The sequence below is a fragment of the Pelodiscus sinensis genome, chromosome 4 (assembly GCF_052426305.1).
Source record: "Pelodiscus sinensis isolate ZL-2025 chromosome 4, ASM5242630v1, whole genome shotgun sequence".
NCBI lineage: Eukaryota > Metazoa > Chordata > Testudines > Trionychidae > Pelodiscus > Pelodiscus sinensis.
The window spans coordinates 16,531,434-16,557,315 of NC_143055.1; the positions used below are offsets into that span (position 1 = coordinate 16,531,434).

At 46.3% G+C, this 25,882-nt stretch overlaps 1 protein-coding gene across 5 annotated transcripts in view; it reads right to left on the reverse strand.

The window, feature by feature from the left end:
- FAM53A (family with sequence similarity 53 member A) overlaps positions 1 to 17,822 on the reverse strand; it is a 97,013-nt gene extending 79,191 nt beyond the window's left edge. For 3 of the 5 annotated variants that reach the window (XM_075930910.1, XM_075930911.1, XM_075930907.1), the window contains exon 1: positions 17,398 to 17,555. The gene's annotated coding sequence lies outside the window, so the exon portion shown is untranslated. The other 2 variants (XM_075930909.2, XM_075930908.1) reach the window with 2 other exon arrangements.
- Positions 17,823 to 25,882: the final 8,060 nt, after the last annotated feature.

Genomic DNA, 25,882 nt, shown 5'->3' on the forward strand with positions numbered 1-25,882 from the left:
CATTATTTCCTGTTCCCCAAATGGCTAGTAAAGTTTAATATAAAAAGTCACCCATTTGCCTTTCAAATGAAAACTTAAGTCATAACATACCTAGTTTGATGTTTTCACATGGAGACATTATAGCATTAGAGAAATCACATCTACCACACTTAATTTTACATCTGTACTTCAGAAAGTATCAGTTTAATATCTTCCATGGCATTAAGGAATTTTACATCAACACACTGGGACTTTTGCTTCAAAACCATGTGCAGTCCCTAGAATGACTATATAGATTTTTCTTCTATAGTTCTAGAACCAGCACTTCAGACAGCGATGTAGTATCTTAGCTTATTCTCTGGCATAGGTTTGGGAAAATTCTCCTCACAATGAAATAAAAACTTATACCCAACTGCTTGGCTGTAATATATGTGACCTTCCACTTTGGAAAGTAACTGAACTAGATATTACACAGTGCTAGTGATGTAGCCCCATTTTACAGATCGAGACTCAGAGGAGAATTTAATCTTAAATTAAATCCTAACACAAGCAACTTCTTCCTTATATAACTAACTTCTACTCCAATTCATCTGATGAAGTGGGTTTTTCCCCTACAAAACCTCAACAGATTTATTAGTCTCGAAGGGTGTGTCTAGACTACATGGCTCCATCGACAGAGCCATGTAGATGAGTTTACTAGACATAGCAAAGATGATTATTTAAATCGCTCCTTCATTTACAGCAAAATGGCCGCCGCGCTGTGCTGATCAGCTGATTTTTGGCACAGCACAGTAGTCTAGACGGGGATCAGCCGACCCCAGCATCCTTTGTCATCAGATCCTGTAAGCCTCATGCCTAGGCCTATCGGTTAATTGCATACTCGGGGTTAATTATATACTCGACTACGCATTTACATTCCTTGTCACAAGCAGTGTCCCCTGTGAGTGTCTGCAAAAGCATACCGATTACGAGCGATTCAAATACTGCCCATCTGATTAGCAGTGCCCCACAGCTAGGTTTTTTGTTTCCACTGGTAGTGCAAATTCACACAACTTGGCGCACACACAAAAAAATATTCTTCACATGTATGAAAAAAAATCCACAAATGAATAGAAAATATTACAGGGAACACTGGGTCACAAGAGAATAAAAGGTAGAGTACCTATCAATGGTTAAATATAATCCCTTATAGTTCAGAGGGAGAAGGTAGGTGAGGTAATCTCTTTTATTAGGAGTACACAAGTTTCCTGTCTAAGGGTACGTCTAGACTACAGGCTTTTGTCGACAGAAGTTTTGTCGACAGATTCTGTCGACAAAGCTTCTGTTGACCAAGAGCATCTAGACTACATCCAGTTCTGTCGACAAAGCAAGCTGCTTTGTCACCAAACCCTGTAGTCTAGACACAACCCTAGATGCAATAAAACCTTCTGTCGACAGAACTCTGTCGACAAAAGGCGTTATGCCTCGTAAAATGAGGTTTACCAGTGTCGACAAAACTGCTGAGTTCTGTCGACGTTATGTCGACAGAACTCAGCGGTAGTGTAGATGCAGGTATAGTTTTGTCGACAAAAGTGGTCTTTTGTCGACAAAACTCTGTAGTCTAGACACACCCTAACTATTAAACAGGACTATTTACAGCAATAGCACTAGACAGGGAAGAGGGGGGAAAAAAGGCACACCTGTGAAGCCATCCAGATGTGTTCCACCACAACTACTCAGCAAAACAGTTGGCCAATTTTTCAAATCTGTTTCTCTGGGCACTAATTCTACCATTATACCTATCAAATGATATTTGTTCTAAGGGACACAATCTCTGAGTTATATACATTACACACAAATCTGGGCTCTCTTCCCTTTTCAGAATGCCTTCCTACAGCAAATGAATACAGAAAATTTTAGGTATTTATTCTACAGTAAAAGAAATTAGCCCAACATTTAAACCAGTGCACATTAGTACCTGTGTGATCTTATAATCATTCCTCTTCTTTCTTCCTTCACCCCAATTTTTTAACTTGTCTCACTCATGTCTTGCCTGGAACTGGACTGAAAGCACTGCAGCCAGGACTGTCTATTCCCATGTATAGCACCTAATACTTAGGGCTTCTTCCGCACACAACTATAATGCAAATATATAGTGAAAATAACTGCTGGAAATAGAGTGATAGACTTGCAAAATTGGGCAGTCTTTGACAAACTTTGGCAGGTGAACCATGTGCAGTTTTTATTAATCTAGACTCAAATCACAGTTCCTAAATATATATTACTCTATTTGATGTCACAACCAGCAGGTCGCGGTGTACAAAAGTTTAATAACTTTATAGTGCTATTCCACAAGTTCTTACTGGGAAAAGTACACCCTTCTCAAGTATGTTAGGAAGACAGAAATTCCTTTTGGAAGGGTTATGATACCATGCATTATATGAAGGCAAACAATTCACTAAAATGGCATAAGAAGAGCCTGTGGCTAAATTGGGCCACCCCCAACTTTCATATGGGGATATGGCCAATGGAGGTTACAGGACACAGCTCCATTTAGTCTCAAAGATTTCTGCTCAAATTAAGACAGAGCTGTACACATTGTGTCCCATAGTTCTCGCCTGACCCTCCATATCTAGGATCAGGATGGATACAAACTGCTCCATTTTATGCAGTTAGGGATAGTTCTTAAGCTCTGAGAACTTGCCAGTGCAGCAGATCTTGATGGAACAAACAAAACATATCGTGTGAGTTCTTGTCTATCAGGAGACACTGAAAAAGGCAAGTATATTATAGTTCCACCTTTCCAAAATTAAAAAAAAAAAGTTCCAAGTCAACAGAAAACTTGCAATCAGAAAGCCATTATACACTTCCCAATCAAATAGGGGAAATAAAAGTGGGGAGGATGGGAAGCACCATGATCAAGACATTGTGGGGGGCTGGGGAGAAAAAGTTAAAAAAAAATTCCAGTCACACTAGTGAGGGATATGTAAAAAAAACCCAACAAACTATGACTAGTAGTATTGTTTTGCATTTCATTAATAGAATATTTAAAACTAAATGAATACAACATTAAAGCTAGTTTTACAAACCCAAAGCCAGGCATAATTCAAAAGAATGTCTCCCACAGTCACTCTGCTTTTTCGCACCCACACATTTTGTCTGAATGTACATGGCTACATAAAAGTATTTATCAAAATTCTAATACCAACTACAGCAATATAAAAAACAAAGATCTCATGTAACAAATAACTTTGAGAACACCATAACTTTAAAGTGGTTGATTTATGTGCAATTAAAATCTCACCACTGCATTAAGAGTTCTAGAAATTCATTTATTTGTACAAAGGAAGAAATTCAGATCACATATTTCTATATCAAGTTTCTTTTGATTCCTGAAAGACAGTAGGATAAGGACAAATAAACCTCTGAAATTCAGATCTCTAATTCCAAGATACAGAAGTGTACAGGAGGCACATGCTTTATGACAGCCTGACTTAAGACCTTTTCCGTAAGTGCGGAAGGGGCCGAAATCCCACAACTTACATCCTCGACCCCGCATTTACAACAGCGTACGACACGTGGATGGGGAATAAAACTCTTGCTAGTGATACAGAGGCAACAGCATGGGGGAGCAGGTGGCTCTCCTGCATGTTCTTCATTTAAAACTCAGACCAGATGCTCAGGAGGGGGAGCTGTTGCAGTTAACTGGTAACCGTTAACATCTCTATCATGGCTTGATTATAACACTCCTACTACAACATCCCTAAACAAGAGTTGTGGGATGTAAGCGAGTAGTCGAGTAACTGATAAGCCTAGGCTTATCGGTTAGCTGAGTTGACTACTTGCATTTCTCCCCCTTTGCTGCCTCTGTATCAGAGGCAGCAAGGGGATAGGGAAGCAGGAGCCAGTACCAAGGGTGGGGTGGGAAGAAGCTGGCTGAAAAGCATGCTCCCCCCAGCACTCTGTGGTGCCACCTTCCCTCTCCCCCCATGCTGCTGCTTCTGTCAACGTCTTCCCTTATCAACTAATTGTGTACTTGATACAAATTGTATCAATTAGTGAAATACCCACTTCTTAACATCCCTAATACTGTTTGCTTTTGTGAGAGTGCAGATTTTACACGATTGGTCCCCCTCCCCCCCCGCAAACTTTTTGTTGCCCTCCTTACCCATAATGAAACCTGTCCTCCCCAGCCCACTTCCCCATGGGAACCATGGTTGGGAACCACAGTTGGAATCGGGGTTGCAACTAGGGCAGCGTGGTGCTTCTTCCACCTCTGCCATTTCCTTCCACACATTCCTTCATGCCACATAGGGAGGCATGCTGCTAAGTTTAAGGGGCACTGTATTACACTATCGACTTATTTTTAGCTTGTGAATAACTACAACCCCCAGATCCCTTTCTGGAGCTCTTTTTTTTTTTTTGCAGGCAATCATTTCCCATTTTGTGGGGGTGGAATTAACTATTTATCTCTAGAGTGGAGTATTTCGCATTTGTCCTTATTGATATAGACCTGTTCTCCTGTTTTTCAAGATCATTTTGAATTTTAAGCCTATCCCTCCCAGCTCAGTACTTTGTAAGTTTTCTCTAACATTACCTAAACCTGAATCCTGGAACAATGTCTATAGGATACCAAGGAAAGGGCCCCTCCAGCTTGACTGTGAACCACTGATAAATGATAATCACTCTCTGGGAACTGTTTTCCAACCAGTTATGCACCCACCTTAGAGTAGCTCCATCTAGGATATATTAATATTAGCTCATTTGTTTATGAAAAAAGGTCACGTGAGACAGTTTCAAAAGCCTTTACAAAATCAAGATACAGTAAATCACCTCTTCTCATCAAGACTTGTTACTAAGAATGTGAATATTTAACAGTTATGGTTAACCAATGGGGGCTGGAGCAGCTCTGCACCACTGCAGGCAAGGGTCTCCCTCAGCTCCACAGTGACCGCTGCAGGCAGGAGGTACTCCAGCCTAGGGATGGTAAAGACTAGTAGATGATCCGATCAGCAAATGCTTATCATTGATAGTCAACTAGTCGACACCTGCATGCAGTCCAGAGTCAGTGCGACTTCCAACTTTCATGAGTTATCAAAAATAGTTGCTAACAGCTCTATCAGAGAGACGCAGCAAAAGGGGAAAAAGAGGGGGTACTTGAAAGCAGCAGTGCTGCACAACTGATCAAGATACAGCTGTGTGGCGCTGCACATGTAGAGCCCGGGGTCAGCTGGGGACTCCCAGCTGATCTTCGGCTTCAGAGTGGCATTTCCACAGAATCCGGGATCAGCTGGGGATGCCCCAGCTGATCATGGGTTCTGCTCAGCATTTCCCCAGAACCTGCAGTTAGCTGGAAAACCTCAGCATTTCAAAGGGGCAGCCACACAGCAGCACGCATGGAGCCCGGGTCAGCTGGGGATTCCCCAGATGATCCCAGGTTTCACAGAAATGCTGTGCTGGAGCCCCGCAATTCCCAGCTGATCCCGGCTCCGTGTGGCACTTCAAAGGGGCAGCACTGCATGGAGCCTGGGGCCAGCAGGAGATCCAAGTTCCCCCACTGAGCCCGGGCTCCATGCTGTGCTGCCGCTTTGAAATATACAAGAACCACCGCTGGGGACTCTTGTGCATTTCAAAGCTGGCACCTGCATGCAGCCCGGAGTTAGTGCGACTTCGAACTTCCATGAGTTATCAAAAATAGTTGCTAACAGCTCGATATTTCCTCAGTAGTCAGCTTCATTAGTATTTTAGGATATATTTTATCAGGCCCTGGTAACTTCAAGACATCTAAGAAGTAATTTTTAACTTGTTCTTTCTCTATTTTAGCCTCAGATTGTACCTTATGTTCATTGGCATCCACTATGTTTAACACCCAATCACTACTAACCTTTTTGGTGAAAACTGAAACAAGTCATTCAGCACTTCTATCATTTCCACATTTTCTGTTATGGTCCATGTCATTATTCAATGGTGGAGGAGCCTACCCTGACCTTTGTCTTCCTCTTGCTTCTAATGTATTTGTAGAATGTATTGTCACTCTAAACTAGCTAAAAACAAATTCTCATTCTGTGCCTTGGTCTCACTTTATATTTATCCTTTGTAATTTGACCTATTTTCAACTTTTGTTGTACGACTCTCGAGTTTCAGATTAAAGATCTACTGTTGAGACATGGTGATCTTCTGCCATACTTCCTCTTTCCTGCTCAGTGAGTTTGCTGTTGTGATCTTAATCTCTCTGAAGAGCTGTCAATTCTCTTGAACTGCTTTTCCCCTTGCTTCCCATGAGATCTTACCTAACAACTCCCCGAGTTTGCTAAAGCATGCCTTCTTGAAATCCATTATCTGTAATTTGCAGCTTTCCCTCCAATCATTCATTAGAATAATGAACTATCACTTCATGATACTTTCGCCCAATGTGCCTGGCACTTGACTTCTCAATCGTTAGTCCCCATTTGTCAAAAATAAATTTAGAAGGGCCTCTTCCCTAATAGCATTCTCCACCTTTTGAAATAAAAACTGTATCCAATGCAGTTCAAAGATTTGCTAGATAATCTGTGCCTTGCTTTATTATTTTCTGCAACAAATGTCTGGGTAATTGAAATCCTCCCATCACCACCAATTCCTGTGATGGCTGTATAATTTGGTATTTTTCGGAATGAGGTAATTTTTTTTTGTTTAAGTGAGCCAAACATTCATCACAAAGCTATTCTATATTATATCCTGCCTTCTTACTACACAAACAATGCATGTCCTTCAAAAAGTGTATTCAGTGCTATAATGGATTTCTCCAACTCAGCTCAGTTTGGCTCCAACATGTAAAACCTAGTTCAGAAAACAGCCTGATGAATTTCTGCAATTCTATACAACTCTTCCATTGGCATAAAACAGCAGAAATGAAGTTTCATCATTTTGTGATTAGAAACATTTTTATAAAACAACTATCTAGCATTTGTTTGGTGCTATTGGTTAAGTAACAGTATGATTAATTTTTGTGCCCATAGGCCCTAATCCTGTAACTGGATTTATACAAGCAGAACCCTCTGCTCATATGAAGACCAACTGTAATCAACAGGATTGAGTACAGGGATCTGCTTCCACACATCCAGCTGCAAAATCAGAGCCTTGGAGAAGCCTTGTATTGGCCATACAATTCAAACAAGTAAGAGTATAGCAGGTTTAACAAAAAAGGCTTTATGAAACTCAAAGCAAGTGTTGCTGACATATAAAGCAGTTATTTTCAACTTTCAGTGCTTACAACTGCAGGATGTTATCACTGGAACAGCAGTTCCTGAAGTGGGGGTGCTCCATCAGCAGAGGGGCTTTCAGCAATCCCATGTGAAGATCATGCAGTGCACACGACACCATTTTGTTAAGTAAAATGGCATCCTGCACCCAGCATGACCTTTCACATACAGTGAGCTGAGGTCATGCTACACGGAGGATGCCATTTAAAAATGCTGTGTGGGGAATCAATATATCTAAAAATGGTGTCATGAAGGGAAAGTGTTTGGGAACTGTTGAATTAGGGCTTAAGAACTATGCAGTAAAACTGTTGAGTCCATTTCACTGATTAAAGTTAATTATGGACAAAGTTCAGACTGTGAAAAATAAGTATGTTAACAATTCAGTCTTAGTCATTCAACAAAACCTTTTTAAAGGAATTTGTAATAGTATAATTTAATCTGTTTATAACCTTCCACAGCTGAAAATGCTATTGATAAACAGACTGTCTTTTAATGTAAATACATTTATAGACACAACTCTGCCTAAGCCACATGACTCCTCTGACATAAGCACAATTGTCCTGACTTTCATTTGTAAAATCTTTCCCAATATAAAACATATAAACAATTAAATTAAAAACTAAGAATGACTGAAAGATATTTAAAGTATACATTAAAATCTATGTTTTCCACTATTTGTGCTGTTTTCGGACTTCACTCGACTTGTCCAGAATAGGCCATTTCACTTAATTCCAACCGTACATACAAAAATCATAGGATTTAAATTAGTTGTTAATACTCGAGAAAGATTTGGAGTAATTGTAGATAGTGCTCTGAAAACATACACTTGATGCGCAGGATTGATATACCCACACCCGGAATACTATGTGCAGTTCTGATGGTATCACCTAAAAAAATACATTTGAATTGTAAAGGTTCAAAGGCCAACAAAAGTGATTAAAGGTATGAAACAGCTTCCATGTGAGAGACTAAAAACAGTAGGGCTATTCATTTCAGTAAAGAATAGTCTAATGGGAGATATGACAGAGGTCTTTAGAATTACAAATAGTGTGAAGAGTAAATAAGTAGTACCCCTTTGTGTAACATAAGAACCAGGGGTCATGCAATGAAAGTAACAACCAACTAAAGCAAGTAACTTCTTCACACATTACTCAATCAACTTGGGGAAATCCTTGTTGAGACCCAGGCTATAACTGGGTTCAAAGAAAAACTAGATAAATGCATGAAGGATAGGTCCATTAATGACTACTAGCCAAGATGGTCAGGGATACAACCCCATGCTCTGAGTGTCCCTAAACCTCTGTTTACCAGATGCTGAGAGTAGACGACAAAGGATGGATCACTTAAATTGCTCTGCTCCTTTCGTTTCTTCAGAAGTGCTTGACAATGGCAGAAGATAGGATATTGGGGTAGATTAACCATTAGTCTGACCCGGTATAGCCACTTCTACATTCTCATACAATTTTTTTTGTAATACAAATGTATGAAAGAACACTTAATAAGCACTGACAGCTAGGATGTTAACCACATAAGCCTCAAGACCAGTGTTTCCCAACCTATGGGTCGGGACCCAGATATGGGTCGCCATTATATTTCAAAAGATTTGCCAAGTGTCTCCCCAGGTGACTCTGCCCTTCCTTCTCCCCCCATTTTTTAATTGCCTTGGGTCACCAAGTCTCCCTGAATTGTCAAAATGGGTCCCCATTTGAAAAAGGTTGGGAACCACTGCTCAAGACATCTATAAAAACAAAAAGCTGCCAGTACAAATCACTGCTCCTCAGGTATTGTAACCACTTCACCAATACAATCAACCAACTATTGGCAACTGCAACAGATATGCACTACAGGTCCGGCACCCTCAGAACCCAGCTAACGATAACTAGTGGTTAATTCACTAGTCAAGTAGTCAATGGAATTTCCAATAACTAGTCGATAGACACTTCTGCATTCCTCCTTTGAGATGTACAACAGCCCACACTGGGAATGTGCGTGCAGCCCAGAGCCAGGGGGAAGTCCTACTGACTCCGTGCTGCACACGGATGTACAAGAGTCCCCAGAGGGAACACTTGGGCATTTTGAAGCGGAAGCACCCTCCTGGAGCCTGGGATCAGTAGGGGACTCAGTGTCCCTGTTGATCCCAGGCTCCATGCTGCGCTGCTGATTTGAAATGCCACGTAGAGCCCAGGGTCAGCTGGGGACTCCTCAGCTGATCCTAGGCTCTGCTTTGAAATGTCAAGGCAGAATTTCAAAGGAGCAGCACCACACAGCTGAGCCAGGGATCAGCTGTGTGGTGCTGCTGCTTTGAAGTACCCTTCCTTCCCCTCCCCCTCTGGCTGCCTCTATCGGAGTCAGGAGGAGAGAAATCAACTAGTCGACTGACTTATCTCATAAGCATTTGCTTATTGGATAGTCGACTAGTCCTTAACATCCTTAGGCCTAACCAGACCCGAACGAGAGATTTTGCTGGTCAGGGAAGGTCAATACCGGCTCCTCTGGCGATGGACTCCAGGCTCTTCCTGGTTCATCAGCAGATGCAGCCAGGCTCCCCTCCAACCACCACACCCACAGCCTCTGCACCGCCAGCTTCCCAGCTCCTTACCAGCCACGGCACTGCACTCCCAGCTCCTCTCCCACTCACAGATCTCTGGTCTTGCATCATCCGTGGTCCTGCTGGACTATGGATGGTACCAGGCCAGAGTGTCCCGGACCACAGAGGTTCAACCTGTATTAGGAGCTACATATTGTTAGCACAGTTATTATTTTTGCTCTGTTTCCTCATTTGAATAACTTTTTTCCTCTGTATAATTAGCATGAACTATTTTATAACAAATGACTCCCCCAGGATTTCCCAAATAGATGGACCTACTTTTTATTCTACAGGATAATATACATATTAATCACTGACTGCCTCTTTAGATGCTATGATGTTGAGAAAAAAAGTGTTTAACTGGATAAACAGCAATGTTTTTGCCACACTATAAAGATGCTACAGGTGTGCCTGTGAAAATATAGATGCTAGCTATTAAATAGGAGACAGACAAGAGGCATGAGCCATTTTCATAATATTCCATGTTAGATATCTGATAATTTTGATTATCCCATTGTGTATCTACATAAAATCGAATGACAGCATTGTATACAGCCCTGCAAATCCACAGCTCCCCGCAGCTCATTTTTGCAGATGCAGATACCAATTTCATATCCACACAGAGCTCTAAGGGTGAAAATATTTACAACTAAGTAGTAAAAATCTTACAGCAAACACTAGACAAAAATCTAGTTCCTTAAAAGAGAGCATAATAAATTACATATTTAAAAAATACTTTATAGAAGTCTTTGGTTATATAGTACTTTTATAGAAATATAGGAAAATTCAAGTTAAACTTTTAAAAAACTATGACATGCTATAATTCAGATTCCTTAGGAGAAAATAGGAACTTACTACAACTCATGCGCAAACAAAAGGATCCTTTTATGTCTTAATATTCTCATCATCTCCCTCAAACGTGCAAAGAACACGTGTGTGTGTTTTAAAATATTAAAAGAAAATGAAAATATAAACCCTCCACCACCTACCTCTAACATAGTCTGACAAGACAACTTACCTTACTATTTAAAAAAAAGCAAACAAAAAAACCCCAGATTCCTAAAATACAACTCTAAGTAGAATAATAAAGTTTATTGAAGAAACAAAAATCAAGGATGGAAAGTTTTAAGTACATGTTTCTAAAGGGAATAATCTATCAAGCCACAGGAGGCGACTAAAACTGCCATCATTGCTGTTAACACAAAGGAATGTTGGGGGGGGGGGGCACAAAACCCCAACAATGGCTACCAGATTCAAGAGGAATTTGGGGAAAGATCATTCTAAGCAACACATATTATGGTTTAAAAAATGAGTATTACTATGACATTGCTTTGTCACATTAAGCTTCCAGTCACATCAATTAAACTTTACAAAAAAGTTTAACATACAAACTGGATTTCTAATACTTAATGCAGAAAAAAATGAAAATACTTCTCCCCTTACCATCCAAATCATAATACTTTTCACAAAAGTGTCAAAGAGAATAACTGCCGAATATGGGAATTCATTACAGTATTTTGCAACTTGTAGTAAGCGAACAAATTATTACATTAAAAATTTTAAGTCATAGGATACTACAAGTTAGGCTAGACACAAACAGCTTCTGGTTTTTTGTAACTGAGGCCTACATAATATTATCAGGTTATTTCAACATAAAATGTTGTAAAAAAGTTTTTCATATGGCTCACCCGTTATCACCGAACCAAGTGTTAACAAAATAATAACAGCCAGATACTTTCTGTCTATGAACATAAACATAATGTACTTATATATACACATACACTAATGAAAACTGCAGTCGAGTATAAGTTTATATGTCAAGAGAACAGTAAAAATCGTCTAGACAAAAAAATATGGATCGACTCCTAGGGATTTGATATAAAGCAGCAATCTTATTTTAAAAGTCAATTAGCAATGTACAACAGCCATTTTAAAACAGACTAGTTTACATTGAAAGTATCTGATTCTACATACTATGAATAGTTGTTAGCCACGTCCCCTCCCCATACAGATTTGCTTACAGGAGGACGTGTAAGTTAGGACTTTTTTTTTTTAAATGGAATCTATTCAGCTTAATCAATCATGAGCTTATTATGCCTGAAAAGCTCCAATAATCATTTAAACTTTTAATACAATCCCCAACTTAAACTCCATGCTTCAATATGGAGGCTTTTTAGAATGATGTTCCCCGGACATTGAGAATTCAATTCACATGACATAAATACAATATATAATTAACACATCTTCAAATTATTTTGCTTACCCAACATACTCAGAGATTTGTGCTCAAAGCTATTTTTATAATCTCATATTTTAATACTGCAAAAATATCTAAATTTCAGGGCAATACAACAATGAAACCTAGAACTCCTCCTCACAGGACTTAGTTTTAATGTAAACAAAGTAGACCAAAAAAAATGAGTTGTAGGCCTCAGCATAGCTTTGCCAGCTGGTCAAGACTGCACATCTAAAACCAAACCAAAAACAGCATCCATCTGTTCCAATTTCCCATGAACAGTTTAGGTTCCTCTCCATCAGACTATCTAAAGTACTGTAACCACTATAAAGCATTCTATTTTTGAAAGTGCTATTTACTGGAACAGTGAGGAAAGATATATTATGTAATTTTAAAAAGGGCTTTATTTTTAGAAGTGAGCAAAAGTTTAGAAAAAGATAGATGCACTAGCAAAATATAGGGCCCTCTCCAGCAAACCTCCACCTAATCTTTAAGTTACCTCTTTGGAGTGTGCAAGGTTTCCAGTACAATTTTATTTGATCTTTAAAGATCTCTTCTACTAGGCAACTGATTTTTGCTGGTCACTTGGGTGACTGAAGAGAACAAATTTCATTGCACTTAAACCTCAGTTTGGAAGAGAGATACAGCCATTGTAAGTTTTTCATAATAATCTTACAGTTACACCACATCTTAATTTACCACAACACATAGGCAACTTATCAAAAACAACATTTGGAATGATTGCAAAAAGACAAATACTGATATTAAAGAGGTGTGCTATATTAACAACTTTGTTTCTCTGCATATGCCTCTTAACTGCTGAAGGAGTAAATATTTAGCTCTTGAAATATTTCAGAATATATATTTTATTTCAAAATACAAAGGTATGTGCTCAGAGCTAGAGTTTACATGGACACCAAAGAAGTCTCTCTTTGCAAAATTCATATACAAATACACATTTACCTACAGGCCAGAGAACTCTGCCTAGAGGAGCAACTTTATCATCTAACTTTTAACAATGCGGTACATAAAACCTAATTTTAATCTAAGCAGTAATTATTGATGTTACTACATTTTTGTTCTGCCAAAATGTAGTTTGTTTCCATTCCTACTATAAAGCAAATGCAAACAGATGAAATGATGGTAGGAAGTGAACTTCTATTCTGAGCCTGCATTAAACCTGGCACCAGATACAACTATTAGAAACTAGTATAACTGAAAATTGTTAATCAAGACTAGAAGTTATGTTAAATGCTACTCCTTATAAACAACACTGGCAATTTACAACCACAAGTGTAGCATCATACCCTCAACAAATAGGTAATGTTCAGTGGTTACCTGTTACTCTACATACTAGCAGACCCTACATGATCTCCCCCACTTCTACACAAGAACTGAGCCACCCCTTCAGTGTACATGAATACACACACTCTCAAACCCTCTATCCTGTGCAGTGCAGACATACAAGTCCCTCCTTTCACGTCTCAGAATTGGGGCAGTACGGATCAGGAGCACTCCTCCCATCAAATGAAGTAGGGCTTCTCTGACCAACCCTGTCAGCCAGCACTTGTGTGCTCTTCCCCAATTACTCAGGCAGAAGAACCAAGCAGCTGCCTTACTACCCTGACATCGCTGCCTATTAGCCAATACACAAGCCCCTGTGCCCAAAAAGCCAAGCCCACCACAATCGTTTGTGGCCATTCCGACAGCCGACTCCCACAAATCCCTCAAAAAGATGGTATTGTGGCCAGCTCCACAGTCGTATCTGTGCATGCTCCTACCCCCAACACACACTGTGCATGCCCCACTGTCTGTGCCCTCTCCGCCCCACCAGCCCTGAAATCTGCTCTTTCCATAAGGCATCATTATCTATGCCAGGGCCACGATATCTGCCCCCCAAACACAGCCAGTGCCTGGGGGCAGCACAAGCCCCATTGCTCAGAGACCTGCATCCAGCCCACACCTCGCCTATTTTCCCCCCTGCCCATCTTTTGCCCAGAGACCCACGTCCAGCCCTACACTTCACCTCTTCTTCCCCCCCCCCCATCGCCCAGAGATCTGTGCCCAGTCCTTCACCTCCCCCCCGATCGCCCAGAGATCTGTGCCCAGTCCTGCACCTCATCTACTCTCCACTCCCAACCTCATCCCTCTTCTCCCCATTCCTGCATCTCACCTCTTCTCTCCCCATCCCACCTCCCATAGACCTGTGCTTGGCCTGGCACCTCGCTTGTTTTTCCTCCTAACCATTGCCCAGAGACCTGTTCCTGGCCCCACACCTTGCCTGTCCGTCCCTGTCCCCCCCCCCCCCCGCTCCCGGGCAGAGACTTGTGCCCGACCCTGCACCTTGCCTTCCCTTCCCCGCAAACCAACTGCCATAGACCTGTGGTCAGCCCTCCCTCCCCCCCAGCACAAACCTGCACCCAGCCCTGCACTTCGCCTATTCCCTACCCGCCGCCCCACCACCAGAGACCTGTGTCCGGCCCTGCAGCTCACCTGTTCCCTACTCCCCCCCCCCCCAACATCGCCAGAGACCTGCACCCTGCCCTGCACCCCACCTGTTCCCCTGCTCCCCCACCACAACAGACTTGTGCCTGGCCCTGCACCTCGCCTGTATCCCCCCTCCCGCCCATGCATATACCTGCACCTCGCATTTTCCTCCCCTCCCTCGGGCAGAAACCTGCACCCGGCCCTGCACCTCGCCTGTTTCCCCCCCCCCCCCCAGCAGAGTCCTGCACCCGGCCCTGCACCTCGCCTGTTCCCCCCCCAGCAGAGTCCTGCATCCGGCCCTGCACCTCGCCTGTCTCCCCCGTGCCCGGGCAGAGACCTGCACCTCGCCTGTCCCCCCCACCCCCTCCCCGGGCAGAGACCTGCACCTCGCCTGTTCCCCCCCCCCCCCCCCCCCCCGGGCAGAGACCTGCACTTCGCCTGTCTTCCCCCCTCCCTTCTGGGCAGAGACCTGCACCTTGCCTGTTCTCCCCTGCCCCCCGGGCAGAGACCTGCACCCCACCTGTTCCCCTGCTCCCCCACCACAACAGACTTGTGACTGGCCCTGCACCTCGCCCGTATCCCCCCTCCCACCCATGCATATACCTGCACCTCGCATTTTCCTCCCCTCCCTCGGGCAGAAACCTGCACCCGGCCCTGCACCTCGCCTGTTTCCCCCCCCCAGCAGAGTCCTGCATCCGGCCCTGCACCTCGCCTGTCCCCCCCCCTCCCCGGGCAGAGACCTGCACCTCGCCTGTCCGTCCCCCTCTCCTCGGGCAGAGACCTGCACCTCGCCTGTCCCCCCCCCCCTCCTCGGGCAGAGACCTGCACCTCGCCTGCCCCCCCCCCTTGGGCAGAGACCTGCACCTCGCCTGTCCCCCCCCCCCCCCTCCTCGGGCAGAGACCTGTACCTCGCCTGTCCCCCCCCCCCTCCTCGGGCAGAGACCTGTACCTCGCCTGTCCCCCCCCCATCTCGGGCAGAGACCTGCACCTCGCCTGTCCCCCCCCCCTCCTCGGGCAGAGACCTGCACCTCGCCTGTCCCCCCCCCCCCCCTCGGGCAGAGACCTGCACCTTGCCTGCCCCCATCTCCTCCTCGGGCAGAGACCTGCACGCACCTCGCCTGTCCCCCCCCCTCCTCTTGGGCAGAGACCTGCACGCACCTCGCCTGTCCCCCCCCCTCCTCTTCGGGCAGAGACCTGCACCTCGCCTGTCCCCCCCCCCCTCGGGCAGAGACCTGCACCTCGCCTGTCCCCCCCCCCCCTCGGGCAGAGACCTGCACCTCGCCTGTTCCCCCCCTCCTCTTCCGGCAGAGACCTGCACCTCGCCTGTCCCCCCCCCCGGGCAGAGACCTGCACCTCGCCTGTCCCCCCCCCCCTCCTCGGGCAGAGACCTGCACCTCGCCTGTCCCCCCCCCCCCCTCCTCGGGCAGAGACCTGCACCTCGCCTGTCCCCCCCCCCCCTCGGGCAGAGACCTGCACCTCGCCTGTCCCCCCCCCCCCCCCCCCCCCCCCCTCCTCCCCCCCGGGCAGAGACCTGCACCTCGCCTGTCCCCCCCCTCCTGCATCCCCCCCCCCCCCCGGGCAGAGACCTGCACCTCGCCTGTCCCCCCCCCCCCCCCCCCGGGCAGAGACCTGCACCTCGCCTGTCCCCCCCCCCCCCCGGGCAGAGACCTGCACCTCGCCTGTCCCCCATCCCCCCGGGCAGAGACCTGCACCTCGCCTGTCCCCCCCCCCCCCGGGCAGAGACCTGCACCTCGCCTGTCCCCCCCCCCCCCTCGGGCAGAGACCTGCACCTCGCCTGTCCCCCCCCCCCCTCGGGCAGAGACCTGCACCTCGCCTGTCCCCCCCCCCCCCTCGGGCAGAGACCTGCACCTCGCCTGTCCCCCCCCCCTCGCCTGTCCCCCCCCCCCCCGGGCAGAGACCTGCACCTCGCCTGTCCCCCCCCCCCTCCGCCTGTCCCCCCCCCCCCGGGCAGAGACCTGCACCTCGCCTGTCCCCCCCCCCCCGGGCAGAGACCCTGCCCCCCCCCCCCGGGCAGAGACCTGCACCTCGCCTGTCCCCCCCCCCCCCCCCCGGGCAGAGACCTGCACCTCGCCTGTCCCCCCTCCCCCCCCCCCCGGGCAGAGACCTGCACCTCGCCTGTCCCTGCCCCCCCCCCCCCCCCCCGGGCAGAGACCTGCACCTCGCCTGTCCCTCCCCCCCCCGGGCAGAGACCTGCACCTCGCCTGTCCCCCCCCCCCCGGGCAGAGCCTGCACCTCCCTGTCCCCCCCCCCCCCGGGCAGAGACCTGCACCTCGCCTGTCCCCCCCCCCCCGGGCAGAGACCTGCACCTCGCCTGTCCCCCCCCCCCCGGGCAGAGACCTGCACCTCGCCTGCCCCCCCCCCCCGGGGGCCTGCACCTCCCTCCCCCCCCCCCCGGGCAGAGACCTGCACCTCGCCTCCCCCCCCCCCCGGGCAGAGACCTGCACCTCGCCTGTCCCCCCCCCCCCCGGGCAGAGACCTGCACCTCGCCTGTCCCCCCCCCCCTCCGGGCAGAGACCTGCACCTCGCCCCCCCCCCCCCCCGGGCAGAGACCTGCACCTCGCCTGTCCCCCCCCCCCCCGCCCCCTCCCCCCCCGGGCAGAGACCTGCACCTCGCCTGTCCCCCCCCCCCCCGGGCAGAGCCTGCACCTCGCCTGTCCCCCCCCCCCCCGGGCAGAGACCTGCACCTCGCCTGTCCCCCCCCCCCCCGGGCAGAGACCTGTGCCCGGCCCCGCGCCCGCCCCCGGGCAGAGCAGTCCTGTGCTCGCACCTCGCCCCCCTTCCCGGATTTATCTGCGCCTGCCCCCCCGCCTGTGCCTGTCCCCGCCGCTCTCCCTCCCGGGCTCCCACGCCGCCCCCCAGGTACCTGCCTTCCAAAGCCTGCCCGGGCCGCCTCCCTCCGCATATGAACAACGCTTCTCAATGGCAATTGAACAAAACACAGCGAGCTCCGCCCCCTCTAGACACGATCCTCCCATTGGCCGGAGCTGCAGGCCGCTGACCTCCCACCTCCGCCGCCATAGGGCCGGACGACACACTCACCCCGCCCACAGGGGACGAGCTCGCCGGGGGAGCGCTTACACCGCAGCGGTGCCCAATTGAATGGGCCTTTCCGGACTACAACTCCCAGAAGGCACAGCGGCCATACATAGTACATTTGCGCATGCGCTTCCGCTAGACAGGAGGGAAAGGCGTCGGTTAAGGAGGTACTGCGCATGCTCTGTCTGAGTTTCCAACGTCATACTGTCCCCGGATGAAACCGCAAAAGGCCAGTCTCCCGGGTTTTCCTCGCATGCGTGTAATTCCTTACCTCAGATTAGATGTCGACGCCTACCACTGGTGTACGCATGCGCGGTGGCAACCAGGCCAGAGCCTGCCAATGATGCGAGCCTATAAGGAGGGTGGATGGTGGGGGGGGGGAGGCTCACAGCGCCCCTTTTCCCACCCCCTGCTCAGGTGTCCCGGGTGCTGCTGGTGGCTGGTTAGGGGAACCGCCCCCCATGGCCTCAGAGGGGCCGGCGATTAGGGATGTGAAAGGCTGGTTGACTGATAGTTAAGTCTACAAGCCCCCCCCCCATGCTGCCTCTCTCAGAAAGAGCGGGGGGGGGGGGGGGGAGGTTACTTCAAAGCCGCCGTGCCACTTGGAGACCCTGGGCTGCACATGGTGCTGCCGCTTTGAAACGCGGGGGGGTCGCGAGCTCACTTCAAAGGCAGAGGCGCCCTATCGATTAATCAAATAGTCGATGTGAAATGCATCGATTGGTCGATTTGTCAGTGAGTCAATATTTAACATCTCTACTGCCGATGCCAAGGAGAGGGACTGAGGGATTTTCCTCCCCCGTGGCTTCAACTCTCAAGAGCCTGGGATACTGATCCAACTCCATCATAGATGGTGAAAAGTGCCTTCAGACCTTTGCAGGCAACAAGGGCCAGCACCGTCTTTGTAGAGAGCAGCTTTCTGTCCCTTCCCAAGTACAGCAATGTCCCAGTTGAGCCTAATGATACATTTCCAGGGCCCCTAATGGCAGAACACCCATTTTTGAGCAATTAACCAAAAACTGCCTCCATTCCAGCTGAATCTCATCTCCTTGCACTTTAGGCAAGGTCACACACACTAGGCATTCCTAGTGGGTGGAAGATTTCCAATCTATGGATAGCCGGAAGGTGTCATCCTCTTGGGTCCATCTGTTGCAGCTGATACTACTGACGATGGTCAGACGCCTCACCTCAGAGATGTAGCAGCAGTTGACAGGAAAGGTTGAGAAGCCTTCATTATTTAACAATGCCCACAGAGATGGATAAAGAGCGCTAGTCTCTATGGGAACCACTGAGGGAAATTGTGAGTCACCGTGACCTCAAATGACAGCAGTATGCAGACTGGATGACATTCAGATTTTCCTCTCATTAACAGATTTTCTTTTAACTTTTAACATTCTTGTTATATTCTCCATAACCGATTTCACTTGACTTCTAAATAGGTATGCACACTTACTTTGTGTTGTACTACACAGTTACAAATGCAGCGTTCTGTGGTTGACTTACCCAGTTCTCTGGCTTCCAGTAAGATGTTAGGGGAGCACAAAGGAATTGTGGGAGAAGGCATCAATGTCCTATAGGCTCCTGGAAAATTCCCATGTTTTTTGTCCCCATTTCTAGTCTTTCTCAAAATGGAGGCCAGGATGGTTTTTGTTTTTACAAGAAGGGTTTATATTGGAGTGTTTCAAAAGTAGTTATGAGATAGCTACAATAGGAAGTGGAGGGTGTTTGGACTAGGGGTATGAAAATGTAACCATATACATGGTTAACCAATGAGCCTGGGCTAATCGCTTAATGTTTACGGTTACACGCAGGCTCCTGGTACACGGGGGGAGCCGGCTTTCACTTACTAGCTCCCGGGGAGCCACCTGCCCCTCTTCTCTCCCCCCCCAGCACAGCTGTATGGGGGTCAAGCAGGAGCTGATTTAAAAGCCAGACCCCTGTGTGCACAGGCTCTTGGGGATCTGTCTGTTCCCTGCATGTAACCATGTAACCACTGAAATTTTAATTGCTATTAATGGCTTTCACTGGAAGACCTTGATTAATAACCAGGTTTACACTTCATAGTTCTAACTTCACATACAAGAAGGATACATGCACACAAATAGAATATACACATTCAGGGATTACAAATTATTGAATGCTAGGTTTCTTGCCCAATTTTGCATAAAACATATCAGAGGGTACGTCTACACTTGCTCCCTAGTTCGAACTAGGGATGGAAATGTAGCTGACCGAAATTGCTAATGAAGCAAGGATTTAAATATCTCATGCTTCATTAGCATAATCTCGCCCGCACGCTATTCCGCTCACCAGCTGATTCGAACCAGGAAGTGCGCTCCAGGATGCATTAGTTCGAACCAAACCGCTTGGTTTAAACTAACGGTACTCCTCATATTTAAATTCCCGCTTCATTAGCAATTTCGGTCGGCTACATTTGCATCCCTAGTTCGAACTAGGGAGCAAGCGTAGATGTACCCTGAGTTATGCAAGTTCATATTCAAAAACATATTTCCATAAAAATATGGGGGCATAGTGTCACAGTGTGAAAGCTGCCTATGTATCCTACATTAGCAGGGGCCCCAAAAGCTAGAGACCAGCTTGGAAATGGAGGGTTAAGAATCATGTATCCAATCTGAAACAGAGCAAGTATCAGCTTTAACAAGTAAAGTCAGATTGTTGCTTATGCTGCATGTAATGGCCGCTATGATTGTACAGGTTGCACTTCTCTGGTCCCAAACCAAAGAGTTTGCCCTCCAGGGAAGGTCAGGCTCCTCTCTGGGCTTTGGGGTCCCCAGAATTAGGCTCCCCATTCTGCTGCTGGCCCCATGCTAGGGCTCTGAGGGTCAGCCTCTTCGGGCTAGGACTCTCCAGCCTACACCGGCCCCACTGCCATTGAGGTTCCTAGACACTACCAGGGATTCTTCCCGGTCAGTGCCAGTCCCGCTGCCGCTAGGGTTCCAGTTGGGAACAAGGATTCCTCCCATCTAGCCCTGCTACTGCTAGGGTTCCCTTCCAGGGCTGGGGATTCCTTGAGGCCACCACCAGGGCTACCCAGGCTGGGGCTCTCTAAGGCTGGACTCCCAACCCACCACAGAACCAGCTCCTGCTGGCCCAGCTAGGGCTTTCCAGCACTCATGGGATTCCCAGCTGGCTTGTGTTTCTTGCCTCTGGGGCTCTCTGGTGCAGCAATATCCATGGTTCAGATGTTGCCAGACTGGATTTAGGACATTTGTAAAAAGACTTTTCAGATGGCTTCAGTTCTCTATGTTCCATCTTGGGATGTAAGTGTTTTTACACAGTCTGGTCTGGGAACCAGGCTTTGAAACAAAGGACTCCTTCCATATTCAAAAGCAATATAAAGTGGGGAGTGACATAATCTGGGGGTCTTCACTGACTCACCACCCAAGAACACTCCTAGAAACACCTGAGGAAAAGACTGAACTGGGAATGCTGGCCCCAGGCTAAAGTGATGTTTAGCCTGTGAGTGGAATACAGAGAAATTGCAAGATGTAAACAATGTGCAGCTTGTCCCTTAATCTGCAGCCTGCTTGTATCATTTCTTAGGATGAGAACCTGCTATTCATAACTAATCTATTTAGTGTTTTGGTTTATTTCCTAGATAGTCTGTTTTGATCTGGGTGCTGTCACTTATAATCACTTAAAGTCTTAACCAGTGTGTGGGAATCATAATTTGGGGACAAAAGGCTGTTGCATATTCCTTGCCACACTGAGGAAGGGGGCAGATTTCATAAGCTTACGCTGTACTGTTCCTTGTGCAGTGCAAGATGGTATAATTTTGTGTTTATATTCTGCGGGGGGGAGGAAGGGCAGTGTGCCTAAGGAGTTAGTTGCGAGGAGTCCTGTGGCACCTTATAGACTAACTGAGGTGTAGGAGCATAAGCTTTCGTGGGCAAAGACCCACTTCGTCAGATGCATGACGAAGGAATTAGTTGTTGCTCTAGTATAGGGGTGGGTAACCTAAGGCCTCTGCATTGCCTAGATCTGGCCCCCGAGACTCAGGACTCCCCACCATCACCATTGGGGAGCCCACGCTGGCACTCCAGCCCCCCTGCAATGTCCCTTCATGGGGCTGGAGCACATAAAATATACTAGCCTGGGCCACCCTAGGCTCTGGTGTGTGAGGGGAATGTGAGGAGTGTCTTTCTCCTTCTCAGTCAGGGGACATGTCAGTGAGGGTTTGGGAGAGGGGTATTGTTTTTTGTTTCTCAGGTGTGTGCAGCCCCTGACTGATTTCTGAGAGTCAGCAGCCCCGACCCCCCAAAAAAGTTCCCCACCTCTGCTCTAGATAAAGCCTTCCTATGCAAGGATTGGTCAAAGAGTCTGCATGTAACTGTAGCTGGGTGTGTCCTTACCTATATATATGCTGGTGAAAGAGCAGCTGGGTGGGGCTGGCAGCTTGTCACAACAGTACGTGTGGGTGGGAACTAGGCTGGTAGGTCAGGGGGATTCAGTGGTATCCCAGTTCCAGGTGGCACCCCATGGAGAACCCATCACAGTGTAGACCCAGAGTTCTCTGAGATAAGCTTCATAGTAATCATCTAGCACAGTACAGATCTACTGTATGAGAGGACTACCCTAAAATACCATTTCTGATGATTTTATTGCAGCCAGTGATATACTTAATGTGAGTGCATTTTGTTTACACAGATAGGGTACGTCTAGACTACAAGCCTCTTTCCAAAGAGGCTTTTTCAAAAGAGCCCTTTTGAAAAAGCCTCTTTTGAAAGAGATTGTCTAGACGCCCACAAGAGTTTCAAAAAAGCGATCCGCTTTTTCAAAGAGAGCACCCAGGAAATCTAGATGCTCTTTTGAAAAAGCCCTGTTGGCATTCAAGAATGCCTTTTTTCGAAAGAGCTCTTTCGAAAAAAGGCGTTCTTCCTCATAAAATGAGGTTTACCACTGCGGAAAAAAACGCTGCGTTCTTTCAATTTAATTTTGAAAGGACGCGACGGCAGTCTAGATACAGGTGAAGATTTTTTTTCAAAAAGGCTACTTTTTTCGAAAAAACTGTGTAGTCTAGACATAGCCATAGAAACCAGTTTGGCTAACATCATCTGGGATGTAGATATACTTGATCCTGTCAGTGCAGGGGGCTAGACTAGCTGAATTGTGGAGTGCCCTTCCAGCTCTACATTACAAATATCAAAATATACATTTTGGGCTAAATCATCGCTTGGCCTGCATGCCCATCCATGCAGAAGCATTAGATAGAGTTCAAAACTCCTTATAACACTCCTGTGTAAGCTACGTGGATCCAGTTGTACAGTGGTAAGTGGGAGCTTCTCCCTCCTTTGCTAACTGGTGTGTTAGAGGAGAGCTGAGTTAGGATCAGAATATGAGGGGAGTAATTTGCTGCCAGTGTAGGCTAGCAGAAAATTACCACTACACCAATCCCTCATCCCGACTCCTGAGTATGGAAGAAAGCAGGGAAGACATTGTTCCAATTTAACCCATAGATTTGAACATATCCTCTGGGTTCATCATGGAATTGAATCTTAGCTAGACCCAAAAAAGGTTCCCCGCCTCTGCTCTAGCTGAAGCCTTTCTATGCAAGGATTAGTCTTATTGTTAAAAAAATAAGAGAGAAGCAGTGATGTGAATGAGATGCAGTAATTATCCATAGTGCAGAATTATGTTAAATTTCAGACGTGCATTTTGCATTAACTATCTTGAGTCTGTACGAAAAAATATTTTGCACAACATAATGATCCAGTAATCACATTTTAAAGTGTTTAGTCATTAGCTCTACTAATCCAAAAGCAGCTGGGCATATGCATAACTGCTCCATGGTTTCTTCTGTATCTTAAGAGCTGCAAGAGTAATACAGATAAGTAGTCTAGAATTTTGCTAACAAATTTCACTTAAGTGACATAAAACCATAATATTCTTCTTGCTGCAGGAATCTTTATAAGCCTTTCATCTGTTCCAGTGTAGAATATGTACGATACAAGTGAGGCCTCTGTTTTCAGAGATGGGTGAAATTTATGTAGTTCTGTCTGAAAGATTCCAGATACAATAAAACCCAAGCTGATCCTTTTTGTATCAGGGACAATTTGCAACTCCTCCCACTCCACCAGCAGGCAAGCAATAGACCTGAATGCCATTTCCTATCCAGTGGAGTCCAAGGCTAGATTTAGGGGTTGGCTACTGAGGCAATTATCTGGGGTGCCAGATTTGGGGAGGAGGGGCGCTAGGCTCAAGGTGCTGTTTTTGTTGAAAACAGGAAAAATAAAATGGAAAAGGAAAAGGAAAAATAAAATGAAGTAAAATGCTTTGGGTATTGATGTTAGTACATTTCAATTATTCTTAAAAAGTATCTGTATGTTTAGAGAAACATTTTTATTTGCTTATATGGCATGAATAAATATAGATTTGCAGATACTAGCATGCAAATATATCATAATAGAGATAAATCATGCATGCAAATTATGCATCAAAGTCGTGACAAGGACTACAAATATGACAAAAAATAAGGTATTCAAAAATGTAACAAGTGAGGGGGCTGAAATTGTTCTTTGCATGGGGTACCATTGGATCTAGGGTCAGACCTGATGGAATCTTCTTGGTGATGGGTGAAGAAAGAAACCAAACTGACTCTAATATTATTTTGAGAAGGAGCTGCGTTATTAAGAGTCCCATCATATTCTTCATATATGCTAGTTTAGTGGAATTCAGAGGGGGAGATTTTTTGCATGGCCTAATTTATCAAACTGGCTTTTCACATTTCCTATTCCCAGTCTATTTGTTTGTCAATCCTACATCTGGATTCTGATGATATAGGGAAGTCCAGACCTAATTGTGTGTGCCTTTTGGTGGGTTCTTACTTGTTATAACCCACCAAAACAGGTTAGGATTGTTTTGTTTGTAAACTGCTTTCGTCACTGTTCTTGGGGATGTGGGGATTTTAGTGAGTAAGCAATAAGAATGCTAAATAAAAGAACTTGAAACTGAGAAACAAGGGAATTTGCAAAGATAATTTAAATGCGAACGAGAAAATGTAGGGCCAAAATTTTGCCCTGGGAAGATATCAGGTGTAGATGCTTTATGTGTGCAGGCAGAATTTGGCGACAATAATTCTGATCCTAAAGAATCTGGAGGGATGTAGAAATGTGAATTTGTTATAAGCAGCTCAGTTTCTGGTGATTCCTTTGGCAGTTTCTGAGGGGGATATGTGAAATGAGCCATTGGTAAGTAAACTTAGGTACTAGTACCCAGGGCATTCTTTCTCAAAACATCACTGACATTTTTCACCACTCTCCAAGACTGAATTACTGTATCTCAAATCACCAACAGCCATTTCTCTTCTTTATGATTTTTATGAGCTACATTATTTTTATAAGTGAAACAGTATTTTCCAACTTTGTGGACTCTTGTTCTATAGCCATGTTCCCAGAAATCTATTGGACACAAAAATATCAAGCAAGTTTATAACAACATCCCTATACAAGATAATTTTGGATGCATGGGGTATTCACATAGGATGGGAATTATCTTCAATCGCACAACTATGCTTTTTGTTTGTTCTTTTGACAATCTTTTGAGTACTGTGGTGAATATAGTGTGCTGTGTGGCAAGCGGTTTTATGTCAGGGCTCCATAACTTTTGTCTTTTCCCAGGAAGCAAAGTTCCTTCAAACTTGAAAACTTTACTGGAAATAAAGATATTTTATTAACAAACTAGCTGGAGTTACCCGGCGTTGCTCGGGAAACTGGAGGAACAAAATGTAGAAAAACAGTAGTCCATTATCTTTTTTTGAATGGTAGAAAAGTTGCACTGATTTCTACAGGGATTAAAATACAGGTCTGCATCATTTCCAGGGCGGGAGGGGGGGAGGTTACACGCAGGAGGGGCACCCCAGCTCGTGCCTGGGGCTGCAGGTGCAGCGGGGGGCAGGGCAGGTGCCCGAAATGTTGTGCACGTGGGGGTTAGGGCACTGCGTGCCGGTGCGGGGGGGGGGGGGAGAGATAGTCGCTTATGTAATCTCGTGGCGAGAGGGGGCAAGTCCCGGATGGCGCTGAGGGCCGCAGGCGGTGGGCATGGGATCTGGGGTGGGTGGGGCGGCCCATGCAGTGCAGCGCGGCGAGTTACTTTTTTATTTTTACTCCTTGAGCTTGGGCCCGATCGGGTCCAAAAATACCTTAAAACCTTCACCTGGATGTAAAGTTATCCCGTGCAAAGTTTGGTTGTGGTAGTTCTTATAGTGTCCAAGTTATTAGCTTACAAACATTCTCCTTTCTATATTAGATGTTGTAGGCCAGTAATCTGTTTATTTCACTTTATCTGATAGAAAATATT